General features: G+C 47.4%; 1 pseudogene across 1 annotated transcript in view; it reads right to left on the bottom strand.

Moving 5' to 3' along the window:
- LOC143475051 (phosphofurin acidic cluster sorting protein 1-like) overlaps nucleotides 1–11720 on the bottom strand; it is a 20214-nt pseudogene extending 8494 nt beyond the window's left edge. The window contains exon 1 of the transcript XR_013120916.1: nucleotides 11321–11720. The product of XR_013120916.1 is annotated as a phosphofurin acidic cluster sorting protein 1-like (transcript). The remainder of the gene's footprint in view (nucleotides 1–11320) is intronic.
- Nucleotides 11721–13409: the final 1689 nt, after the last annotated feature.

Below are 13409 nucleotides of genomic sequence, written 5' to 3'. Positions count from 1 at the left end.
GTGTGTGTGTGTGTGTGTGTGTGTGTGTGTAAGCAAACGCTCTTTTTTCATAAAGTATCTATTGATCGGCACGTCTCTCCTCGTTTCATTAAACATTTTGTGCAGCTCATAGTTGACTAAAACACGCACAGGGGCGCGCATACACACATCTCTGCATCGTGAATTGACTTCATAGTGAAATAATGAATAAATCTGATGCATTTAGTTATTCAAGCATGCCAGTCTTCATCCCACAACATACATAAATAATAAAAATATAATTCAGTAATTACAAAACTTCACTATGTTCTATATGAATTACTGGTATGCACTGAATTAAACTGAACCAGTTTGTCTGTTCTCCACAAGCAGTGTTGAATGGTCATAGGACTCATAAGCAGACTGAACTGAAACGCTGTCTTTGTACATAGATCAATAACAGAGACTCAATCTTTGGAAACTTTCTAGAAGGGCCAACATGTTATTTTGGGATTTTGTGAAAACTGTGTTTGGCATATATTCAGCTTGGTTGTTATCTGCCAAAATACAAGCTGCATGCATCATTGTTTAACCCCATTTAAAATGTTTCCAAATAACTGTCATGTTATGGGAGCTTGTACGGTAACACATCTTACAACACGGTTTACGATTCGCTCACTGCTTTCAGAAAGTTTACACTTGAGTAATTTGGTCATTTAAGCAACAAACAACTTCATAAACAGGCCAGGATATCTTGGCAGAGCTTCCAAGAGTGCAGGCGAGCAAAAGCCTTGGAGTCGGGATCACATCTGAAGACAGCAGAACGTGGCATTGTGGGAGATTACACATTTAATGGATCAGTCGCTCATTCTGTCACTTCCTCTAAGAGGATGACATTTTCAAGTCGTCACTTCAGCTAATTAACGAAGCCAGCACAGTTACAGTCAAACTTTAAGAAGCACAAATGTGTCTGTATTGGAGTTATTTTTACATCTTTTCTGTTCTTTCCATCTTTTTTATTCTGGCGCTCAGGGAAACCTCGGAAAGGTCAGAAGAATCCCTATGATTAAAAATAAAACACTTCCTCGTTTCGATGGCTGAACCTGCACTCAAAACACTTAAGACTAAGTCAGGGCTTCAGCATTACTGCACCTTTAAAAGGCAGCCAACATGTTCCACTTCTTAGCTGTCCAGCACAGTGGGAAAATCACAGCAAGTGACCACACATCACCGATATCACATACCTCCCACGTAAGGGACACAAAATATATACATTTTCCATTATTTATTCAACAAAAGTCATTTCTCTCAAAGACCTGAAAATCAAAGTGCAAACGTATGTGAACTATTGGTTAGTAGCTTGTAGGACTTCCTTTTGTAGCAGAGTGTCTCGTATCTGCTTTTTGAGATGTTTGCCCAGTTCTCCTTGCAGAACTCCAGTTGAGAGGTTGGAGACCCATCTGGACCACCCACTTCAGATCTTGCCACAGCGTTTCTATGGGATTGAGATCCAGACTTTGACTGGGCCAATCCAGAGTGCAAATCTTCTTTCTCTTAGGACATTCTCTGGTAGTTTTGCTGGAATGCTTTGGGTCGTTGTCTTGTTGCATAATCCATTTCCGTCCCAGCTTCAACTCCCTGAATGACGGCAGGACATTCTGGTCATTTGTTGATGGTCCAGAATGATGGTTCTCTGGATAATATGGAGTCGTCCAGGTCTGGAGGCAGTAAATCAGGTCCAGACCTTCACATCTCCACCACCATTTTTCACTGTTGGGAGGAGGTTCTTCTCTTTATATACAGTGTTGTCTCTCCTCCAAACATGGCGCCTGTGATTGTGGTCAAATAATTCAATTTTCAACTCATCTGTCCAGAAAATGGACTTCCAGAAAGCCTCTGGTTTGTCCAAGTGCTCTCTGGCAAAGTTTAAATGGGCAACTTTGAACTAGAAGGAAGCTTCTGCTCTCAAGAAAGAACAATGCCTATAGATTTTTCGCCTGTACATTTATCCCAGATGCAGCCAGAGAGGTCTGCAGCTCTTTCAGTGGACGGATGGTGCTAGAATCTTTTGGAGACGGGTAATCTTTTCCCCAGAACGATTGATGGCCACCACCTTCTTCTTGGTGTCCTCAGATGTCTCCTTTCCTCTGGATATTGTTGATCTGTGTGCTTTACGCCTTGGCACAACAGTGGTTTGGTTGATTTCCCTTCCCTTTTAATCAGTGTGACTCAAATCTTTTCCCAAGGTTGTCTCATTTGATTGGTCTGCTTAATTGACTACTTGAGCACTCAGTGTTTCACCTTTTACTGTGAGCGGGACTTGAACCCGGTCCGAAAGGGGCTTCCTTTATCCTTCATGTTTACCTAATTGACTTTACCAATGCAGCTCTGATTCAAGGTTTCATGTAGTCTGCTGGCAACCTACACATTTCCCTTAAAACAAGTAAATGGAACTGATGAACATAAACCTGACGATTCACATACAAAAACGGGTGATGATAAAATAAGAGAATCATGGTAAAACAGAAAAATATAAACTACTCAAGGCGTTCACAAACCTTCAAGCAGCACTGTATAATTTTTCTGGATCAGATTTAAACCCCATCAACGGAAAGTTAATTCCAGTCATATACTTCTAACGGTCCTCTGACCAGCTCTAACTGTTCAAAACAATGACAGTGTACATGAATCACTTCACCTGCACCAGTGGAATGCAGGCAAGCTCAGGTAATGAAGGGGTGAAGGTCACCTCAGCTAGTCTGTGGATACACACTTTGTTTCAGGCTCTTAAGCCTGCAATCAAAAGATCTTGTAGTTTGACATACCACGGTGTGATGACAATAGACTTCACTTTTCTGTGGAGGGTGAGTGTGAATAAGTGCACACACGTGAGACGTAAGAATGCTTTTATAATGACATTCTGAGCAATTTCGTCATTGCAGTGCAGAATGTTTCTTTTCTTTTTTTATACTATTTTTTCCCCCGCCAATCATGATTATGAATGTATACGGTGTTCTCATTTTGAGACCATTTTATGCATAGGCTGATGTATTTCTATTTCCACCTCTCCCTCTCTCTCCCTCGGTCTCTTTGTTGAAGAGATGGGGTTCTTCTAAGAAGGAGCAGGCCACAAGAGACTGAAAGACTCTTCAATTTAAGCCGTGACAGTCAGCGCCATCTGACAGTCCAGACATCCACTCGCTCCCTCCTCTTCCTCCTCTTCTCTGATCACATGTAATAGGACCGTCTCCCTCCATCCAATTCCATCACGCCTGTACCCTCTCTCATCAAGTCCTTCTCATTTTCTTCCTCTCCTTCACTCCACCTCTCCCCATCCCTCCTTTCTTCACCTTCACCCCCCCCCCCCCTTCTTGGATGCGGTACAATCCCCAGATATGAACTCATCCTCTCTCTGAGATAACACACAGCCAACAGGATGTGTGTGTGTGTGTGTTTGCTGACACACATGCGTGTGCCCACGTGATGACAGGCCATTATGATTACACCGTGTCCACAGAGACATACTTAGATTTCAATTCATATGTGGGTGCAGAAACGCATGCACACCCCCACACAATGTCTGGCACCATGCTTCCAGGGTGGGCACTTGGAAGTGTGTGTGTGTGTGTGTGTGTGTGCGCGCGTGCATGTCTACCACTTCTGCAGCCTAGCGAGATAACTGTTTAAATGGGTCGGCCCAGCTGGTTAAATCAACTTCGCTTTCCCATGAACAGTAAAGCGGTCTGGTCCATCCACTCAAGAACCGACAGCAGGTGAAGACATGGAGTTATGACCAGCAACTCATTTGCATACGGACAAATTTAGTCGTCATGACAACACTCGTTCAGGTTTTTTTTTTTTTTTTTTTTGCTTCATCACAGTTAGAGGTGTAACCCGCCAGAAGAATAACAAGATTACAGCATGTAGGTACAGCACCCTGTGGTTACCACACACACACACACACACACACACACTCCCCATCTCGAGGTGCTGTCTAGAAGTGCATTTTTACCACTGCCAAAAAATGGAAGCCAATGTGCTTCAGAAGTGTCTGTGTGAGGGTCTGCAAGAGATCCTGTGTGTGTGTGTGTGTGTGTGTGTCAGTGTGGCTGCAATACATTTTGTTTTTTTTTGTGTTTGTGAAATGCGGTTTGTGAAACACACAGCAGAAAGGAAAGGACAGAAACGCCCATATTGCCATAGTGACCCTCTGCAAGCTCAGCTTTCACAAGCCGCCCTTACACACTCCACCTCCGTCCGACACGCACAGGAGCAGGCGCATGTGTGTGTGCACGCACGTGTGTGTGTGCACGCACGTGTGTGTGTGCACGCACAAACACCCCTAGGTGTCTGAACCCATCGGTCTCTTCCTCCATCGGGAAGCTCTAACAGGAAGGATGCACATTCTTCACTTCCTCACAAACAGACCTCTGTCTCGGCTTGTGGCCTGGGGCTCAATCACACACACACACACACACACACACACACACAGAGAGAGAGAGATAAGGCGCTCGCCTGGTTAACTGTCTAGATAAAAGAAAAGTTCTACAGCTACAAATAAGTTGGTTAAGGGCTTATTATTATTATTATTATTATTATTATTTTAGTAAGGTTCTCAGCTAAATGTTCTTAAGCTGGTCTCACTAGAACTCACACACACTCTACAGTGTGTGTGCTACAGACACATTAGTGCTAATCATATTCAGGAGAAGCTAACATTGCCTCATATTCACTAAAGGCTGCTAAAGGGGACCATGCACCGACTGGAACACCCCTAGCTGAGGAGACACGCTGGTGTTGTTGTGGGGGCGTGTTATGAACAGATAAGACATGTCTCTACGAGTACACACTCCCACCCACCAACACTGGGAGCTCTGCACACACACCCGCATGAAGATAAAGCCGGAATCACCAAAGACGTCACAAACTCTCACACGCACGCACAAGAGGCAGAGAAGGGCCCCAACCAACATTCACAGGGAGAAGGAGAGAGATTGAGAAGATATGTTGTTCAAAGGTGGGTGGGTGGGGGTGTCAGAGGGAGTCACTAGGTGGCGCTCAAACGTGGGTAAAACCTGATCCACAGCAATAGCACCTTGTCTGAAACACACATGCCTTAAATGTCTTTACACCGGCTTCCTCAAAGTAATGGTTATTTCTCCTTTGCTGAAATTGGAGTGGGAGTGATGTCATGTTTATGTCAATCTCAGTCATGTACTGGCTGAAGATTTCCTCTGACTCACAAACTCCAATGATTACAGATGTCATCGCACAACAATTATACCACAATGACACGACAAGGTTCAAGGCTGGCCCAATCATCAGAGTTTCTAACAATGTCCTGACTCAGAACAGACGGACAGGACACACAGCTAAACACCCCTCACTCCTCCCACGCGCAGCTAACACCCCTCACTCCTCCCACGCGCAGCTAAACACCCCTCACTCCTCCCACGCGCAGCTAAACACCCCTCACTCCTCCCACGCGCAGCTAAACACCCCTCACTCCTCCCACGCGCAGCTAAACACCCCTCACTCCTCCCACGCGCAGCTAAACACCCCTCACTCCTCCCACGCGCAGCTAAACACCCCTCACTCCTCCCACGCGCAGCTAAACACCCCTTACTCCTCCCACGCGCAGCTAAACACCCCTCACTCCTCCCACGCGCAGCTAAACACCCCTCACTCCTCCCACACACAGCTAAACACCCCTCACTCCTCCCACACACAGCTAAACACCCCTCACTCCTCCCACACGCAGCTAAACACCCCTCACTCCTCCCACACGCGGTGAGCTTCCCCTCGGATCACTGAAGCATGCTTATAATCATTTATTGGACCGGTCACAGGTTGTCCCAAGGAGCGAGCGAGCCGTCCATAAAGAGGGAGCTAGCGACGAAGACGGACTCTGCACTTGGACGCCTTTATTTAAACCTGCAATGTCAGCAATTTTACAGAGTCACGTGGTCAGTAACATTTCACTGTTGTAAAATTTGTAACAAAACGGAGCTTGAAGTCAATGTGTTAGTGGGTCAGTGTGTTGGAAGATTAATATTTTGGGTGGTGTGCGTGTTCATGAAAGAGAGGAACTAATTAGTTTAGGTTTCGCTTCAGGTCTAGTTTTTATCATTATACAAAATTCCAATTAATAGCCTGTCCTGTAGTTTTAGATTAAGTTGTGTTTTCCACTTTTCTGGAGGCAAAGGAGCTTGTAACTAGTTTCGCAGGGGATCGCTGAACTGCTCTTAAATCCGATAAATGTGTTGATACATTGCTGAGTAAAAGAAAAAAACTGCTTTCAAATCAGCCACTTCAGCTAAATTAGAGTGTCTGAGGATCGGAGGAAGAAAAACCAAACCAGAAATGAAACAGCGAAACACGGGAGAGGAACCCGACGGCCAACACGCACAGTGGACGGAGGAACGGAGAACAAGAGTGGGCAGCCAATAGGAGGAGCCCGTGCCAAACACGCATCACTTCCTGCCAAGCCTGACAGCTCCAGAGCCTTTGTGACAGGAAACAGGAAAAACGAATTAAAAACTGCGAGAGGAAGAAGAAGGGAGGAACAGAACTGGGCTCTCGTGTGGAGAACAGCAGCAACAACCTCAAATCTATCTAGCGTCCTACAAGACAACAGCCTGAAACTTCAGTTAGTTTGATGACCTGCTTGTAAACTGGGGTGGTGGGAGGAGCTTAAACAACAACGAAGCTCATTGGCTGGTGCTGGGCTCTAGGAGGGCCCATGTCCGCTGGCAGCCAATGGCTAACAAATGGGTTATTGGTTCACTGGGCTGAGGTGTGTCTGCTCCTCATTCAGTCCTTATGGGACCATTTCTAACTCCTCAGGTCAAGGGAGCTTTATACTGACACACACACACACACACACACACACACACACGAGGCGTTCTCAGCCTGCATTCTCTCATCACCAGCACGTAAGCCTGGATTGCAATGCAGGCATCATCCTCTGTTCACCCTCGCAGGACCTCCTGCTGCTTCTCCACCTCTGCTGTGGTGAAAGACACACCACCCGATACTCCACCCTGCGGCCTGTGGGAGGGCAGCTCTGTTGCACTCCACAATACAGAACTGCGCTCTGTGCTGCTTTACACAGTTAAGTGATTATTCAATTTTCATGATGCCATAAAAACAATCTCTGAGGTCTCTGAAGTACCTCGAAAAATAGAATCTTAAAAAAAAACATTGTGTTAGAGCATCAAATCCCTCAGTGCCCAGCAACACACATTCATGGTTTGATGTGCAGCATCAAACTGGCTTCAAACGGCATACATTCAAACAGAAGGTGAAAAGTTTCAGAAAGATTACGTTTGGTGTGGTACCATCAGGTTCTGTAGTTGAAATAACCACAGGGATCAATAAGGGCCGAGTTCAGGACAGGATCAAATCTCTGAAAAGATATTAGGACAAAAATAAGATTTTGATTCCTGATTTAAACAAATGGTTACAGAATTAACCGGAATTTACAGCTTTGGAAAAGGTGTAAACACCATCAAGCATATTCCATCATCATCATCATCATCATACCATTTTAGGATTTCATTTTTGTGCATTTAAATGGGTTTTTCTGTAATGAGCTGGAACAGTGCACAGATTTATGGTACATTCAATCGTGATTCTGTTCCAAAAATGCCCCAAGTATGTCAGTAAATGCTGCTGCTTTCCTGGCCCTCCCTGTGGCCCTGTGGCCCCTGTAGCCTGGTGCTCCATGTAGGCTGGTCTAAAATAAGCCCACGATGCAACTCTAAGTTTCTGAAACTTCATGTTGGACAGGAAGGGTATTTATATTCTTCACCGCGTCTCTTCCCAAGTCGTAGTCTGTCTGGAAACAAAGAAACAAGCTCCAAAAAGAATAAAACTAATCAAAGGCTTCGTGGTGACCACGGTGAGAGTGACGGCACATTGCGAAAGAGAAACAGAGACAGAATAAAACACTAACACTCTCTCTCTCTCTCTCTCTCTCACACACACACACACACACACACACACACACACACACACACACACACACACACACACACACACCTCCACAAAGCAACCCACCCAAAGCCAAGTGAGTGTACATAACAAAACTGGAGACTTGTTCATGGGAATCTCCCGTAACGTTCTTCAGATACGGATGAAAGCTGGAGAATGCCAAACAGCAAGCACAGTGTGATGGTGTCAGATAAACACCCAGTGTGTGTGTGTGTGTGTGTGTGTGTGTGTGTGTGTGTAAATAGGGGGGTCTGGAGATGTGCAGACACCCCTCACCAGGCCGAATGCACGGACACACTCCCACTAGAGCTCAAGTGTGTATGGTGTAACTTGGGCTGGTGTTACAGTAAATGAAGGAACCCTTGCACAGGTAAAGCTGAGCTCAACGTGCTTGGTGCTCCTGCTAGACGCTTTTAAGAGGTGTTGGACTTTCTCAGGATAAACCTCCAGCAACAGGCTGCCTATTGCTGAGCAAGCCCGGGTCAGGCCTCAAGGCCCGTCAGCATAGGGTCAGGCCCCACGGGTCAGCTGTGATCTGGGATATCAACTGGTGCCATTTTCTCTTGCTGCAGCACAAACTCCCTCCTTGTTCTATAGTAACTGAACACCTTACCTCATCTCTTTCCCTCACCATTCCCCACTGTGCATGCACTGAGGTGTGAGTGCGTCTCAGCAGGTAACGAGTGGTCTGAGCAAGCATGCCACCGCTCCCGTAGACACCCCAGGCACTTCGTGTTAAATCTTGTTCCAGCTTGTTCTGATATTGAGCAATAGCTCTCACTCTCTGTGAATCCGTGTTGTAAAACTCATCGTCAGAAGGCATTACCAGCAGCAGCAGGCAAACCAGTAGTCAAAAGGACCAGTGACGGCAGAGCCAGCGGTAACAGGACCAGTGACGGCAGAGCCAGCGGTAACAGGACCAGTGACGGCAGAGCCAGCGGTAACAGGACCAGTGACGGCAGAGCCAGCGGTTACAGGACCAGTGACGGCAGAGCCAGCGGTAACAGGACCAGTGACAGCCGAGCCAGCGGTTACAGGACCAGTGACAGCCGAGCCAGCGGTTACAGGACCAGTGACAGCCGAGCCAGCGGTTACAGGACCAGTGACAGCAGAGCCAGCGGTTACAGGACCAGTGACAGCAGAGGCAGCGGTTACAGGACCAGTGACAGCAGAGGCAGCGGTTACAGGACCAGTGACAGCAGAGGCAGCGGTTACAGGACCAGTGACAGCAGAGGCAGCGGTTACAGGACCAGTGACAACAGAGCCAGCGGTAACAGGACCAGTGACGGCAGAGCCAGCGGTAACAGGACCAGTGACGGCAGAGCCAGCGGTAACAGGACCAGTGACGGCAGAGCCAGCGGTAACAGGACCAGTGACGGCAGAGCCAGCGGTAACAGGACCAGTGACGGCAGAGCCAGCGGTAACAGGACCAGTGACGGCAGAGCCAGCGGTAACAGGACCAGTGACAGCAGAGGCAGCGGTTACAGGACCAGTGACAACAGAGGCAGCGGTTACAGGACCAGTGACAACAGAGGCAGCGGTAACAGGACCAGTGACAGCAGAGGCAGCGGTAACAGGACCAGTGACAGCAGAGCCAGCGGTTACAGGACCAGTGACAACAGAGCCAGCGGTTACAGGACCAGTGACAACAGAGGCAGCGGTTACAGGACCAGTGACAGCAGAGCCAGCGGTTACAGGACCAGTGACAGCAGAGTCAACTGTAACAGCAGCAGTAGTAACAGGATGGAGCTCGTGACTGGAACTGCTCTCCCGTCTCCCGTGTTTTATCAGCTGGATTGCAGTGGTACTTTTGCAACAGGGAATTTTGTAGCAGCGCGAACAAAAGGATGCGACACACTCAGCACTAACCGACTGCAGCGGAAACAGATGCAAATGAGAGTGACCGGCCGGCGCGTTTGCCTGCGGTAAACGCATTGTGTCCTTTGTAGGCGTATATATCGCCACTGTGTGTCTCGCCGTTACTCACTGATAATGACACATTCAGCAAACTAATGATCCGCAGATTTACTGCTCAATGCACTACAAACCGGGAGGACCTGCAATTGTTGACCTAAACCAAACACATCCTGGGTGTTCGGTGATTGTCCAAATTCCGTTGTGTTTGTATAAAATCATAACTACGTTGCAGGAACATTAAGTAAATATTGCTAGTCGAACCGAACCACTGGACTGTGGATGAATCCGCGAACTCCGAGCGTGATATTCATGCTTTCGTGGGTAGCCTATAAATTTGTTCTGATAATACCCAGAAAATGTTATAGTCCATTATATAGTGTGTTTTGTGATGAGTCACACTTTCTCGTGCACTGAGAAATACGCCACACTCTTTCCCCAAGGGTTTCTTTCTCTCTCCCTCTCACACACACACACACGCACGCACGCACGCACACACACACACACACACACACACAACTGGGCGACTAATTCAACAGACATCTGGGACGGAGTATAAGGAGAAACAACTTGCGTCAACAAAACAGACGGTCTTACTTTCTCTCTCTCTCTCTCCCACACACACACACACACACACACACACACACACACACCTCTCTTTCACACAGGTGTCACGTGCTTCTCATTAAGCCGTATTAAAGCTGGAGTTAAGCTGCCGGTGAGTTTCAACAGCAATCTTCTCCCCGTTAAAATTCTACTAAACAAAACCACATCAATTATTAATGGCCACCATCAAAGACGCAAACAGATAAATAATATTGCTGATTATTGCGCTTCTCCCAGAGGCTCAACCATTCAGTATCAGCCCGTTTCAGTGACTGGGGTTTCTCCCCGTCCACCGTAGGCCTGGCGAGCCCGAACACAATACCTCATCACCCAGTTCAAGTGGCCACAAATAAACCCGAAAGGTCAACAGTTTGAAATGACCAAATAAATGGGTCCAAAAATGACCCAACAGCTTCTATAGCTTATTTAATGTATTCCTCGTAACACGTTGCAGAAAACCACAAGACTGCGAGCACCGAGTCGGGGGTCGCACGAGGTGGTTCGGTCTCGTGTACCTGGACCTACTAAGCTCGGTTCGTTTGGACCGCTGACAGGGGGGAAGGTTCACGTACTGACGGCACCAGAGACCCAGACGTGGTGTCCGGCGTGTCCACCACCACTAAGCGGCTCTCTTTGTTTTGCAGAAGTAAAACACAAAAAAACACGACCGAGTCTTTGTGTCTCCTCGACCGACGCACACGACCGACATTCAGCCCGAACCCGACCCGTTTTGGCCAAACCCGCACACACGACTGTGTAAAAGCTCACGGCACACGACGGTGTGCATCCGGCGGACAGAACCGCCTCTCTCGCCCCCCGGTCCCCCCCGGTGCCCCCCGCCTCTTACCGCGGCACGCAGCTGGGGGACGAGCGGTCCACCTCCCAGGTGGCGTACAGGTTCATGTGCACCGGGCGGTTGGAGCTGATGGCCACCGGCTTGGAGGGCTGCGGCGACGGTACCCCTCCAGTCCTCGGGAGCCCTCCCCGCTCCGACATGCTGGAGGCGGCCTGTGTCTCAGCGCCGCACCGCTCGGGGGTATCGGGGCAGTTCGGCGGGGCTCCGCGTCCGTCCGCACGGGGAGAGGTGTAGGCTGCTCACGGTGGAGGAGCCCGGGCTGGTGGAGGAAGGCTGGCTGGGAGTGTTTCTCAACTCCGTTTAGGATGTTTATCGGTGCAGGAAGCGGAAATTTCTCGCTGCCGAGTAGAGCGGCGCTTGAGTGCCAGAAAGATACGCCTCTCGTTAAAGACGCACTACAAGCACAGAGTGTGTGTGTGTGTGTGTGTGTGTGTGAGAGAGAGAGAGAGAGAGAGAGAGAGAGAGAGAGAGATTGGTAGCTTAGTTGAGGAACAGGACCATGACTTTAAGATCATTGAACAATAACACCAGTCGTCTCGCCTGAGTCATTGTATCCAGTGTTTGTCATAATCATCGATCCATTTATGTATTTTTGTATTTATTTATTTATGTTTTGAGGCGATTCGCTTTTTAAGCTCAACACCCGCAACACGTATGCCCTTGGTACTCAAAGTGAAAATGCCAAATCTATATAAGATAAAAGAAACCCCCCCCGACCCGTTGGGTGTAGTGAAGGGTGGATGTTCTTCTCTGGTGGTCCTTCACCACCACCTTGGGGAGTAACCTGTACTCCATAATGGGCCTTTTCATTTACCACCTTATTACCGTGCTGATATTAAAGTGCTCGTTAGGCACCGTCGCCAGGGATGATTCGTCATGTTCATTTGCTGTCTGGACACTGTTGTGAAAATGTAGTTAATAACTCCGAGCAAATGACTCTTTACACGTGATTATCGTGTATTATTATTAACACTGTTGTGAAAATGTAGTTAATAACTCCGAGCAAATGACTCTTCACACGTGATTATCGTGTATTATTATTAACACACTGTTGTGTAAATGTAGTTAATAACTCCGAGCAGATGACCCTTTACATGTGATTATCGTCTTACGGTAAACGTTGTGTGAATATGAGAATGACTAAAGTTTTGAGTCACCTACGCGGAGTTTCATAAGCGTACGAGTCATTTCCTGTACTCAGATCAGTCTGATTTATTTCTCATACATTCTGTGTGGATTAAACTTCGTGTAAGTTTCATTTTTTATCTTGTTTTTCTCACGATTCCTTCCAACACCACATACTTTAACAATCCGCGTGAAGGAAGTGCAGCACTTCCCGCGCGCGCTCCTTTCACGCGCCCCAGATCTTCAGATCTTGAGATTAGGTTCAACGGGATTAAATTAGTTGTAATGCATGCTCGGTTTGATGTCACAGAACTGTAGCATTTAATTCCCAAACAGAAATACTCGGGATTGCGAGGGTTAAGAGCCAACGTCACATCACAAAAGAAGTTGGATAGATTGGAGTATCTTAATCTGTGGCTCAACTGTTCCCTGATCAGGCGATAAGGCAGTAGTTTAAAAACAGATCTGAGAACGGACCTGCCCCCTTTCTACATTGCAGACAACTGATTTCAACTTCACAAAGCAGGAAGTAGCACAGTACCCCCCCCCCCCCCCCTTGATCAGTCATTTTCTCAAGTCTATATATGTTGATAAACCGGACTAGAACGGTTTTGGGTTTTTATAAGGAACACTGGCAGATTCAGCCTCTGCTTTATCCAGTTATGTCACCTAGTCTCGCTGCTCAGGTGCTGAGACTTTGGCAGTCACACGTTCCTGCCGTCTCTCCCTCTGTGTTGGTCACTCTCCCTCTTAAGAGTGACGCACTGAAACACTTCAGCTCTGTTGGATAGTTGCTAGATTTTTAAAGGTATACAATATTATAAAAATGTGTGGAAGCTTTAAAGCTTCTTGTTCTCAAAGAAAACTCGGCAGCCTGATTGGCGTCCGACCGGCTGAAACGCGCCGATCACGTCAACCGTGAGCAGTGAACTTGGTGTGAGTCGGATTGCCTGAA

The sequence above is a fragment of the Brachyhypopomus gauderio genome, chromosome 14 (assembly GCF_052324685.1).
Source record: "Brachyhypopomus gauderio isolate BG-103 chromosome 14, BGAUD_0.2, whole genome shotgun sequence".
Taxonomy (NCBI): Eukaryota; Metazoa; Chordata; class Actinopteri; order Gymnotiformes; family Hypopomidae; genus Brachyhypopomus; species Brachyhypopomus gauderio.
This window is presented reverse-complemented; position numbering and strand designations above follow the sequence as displayed.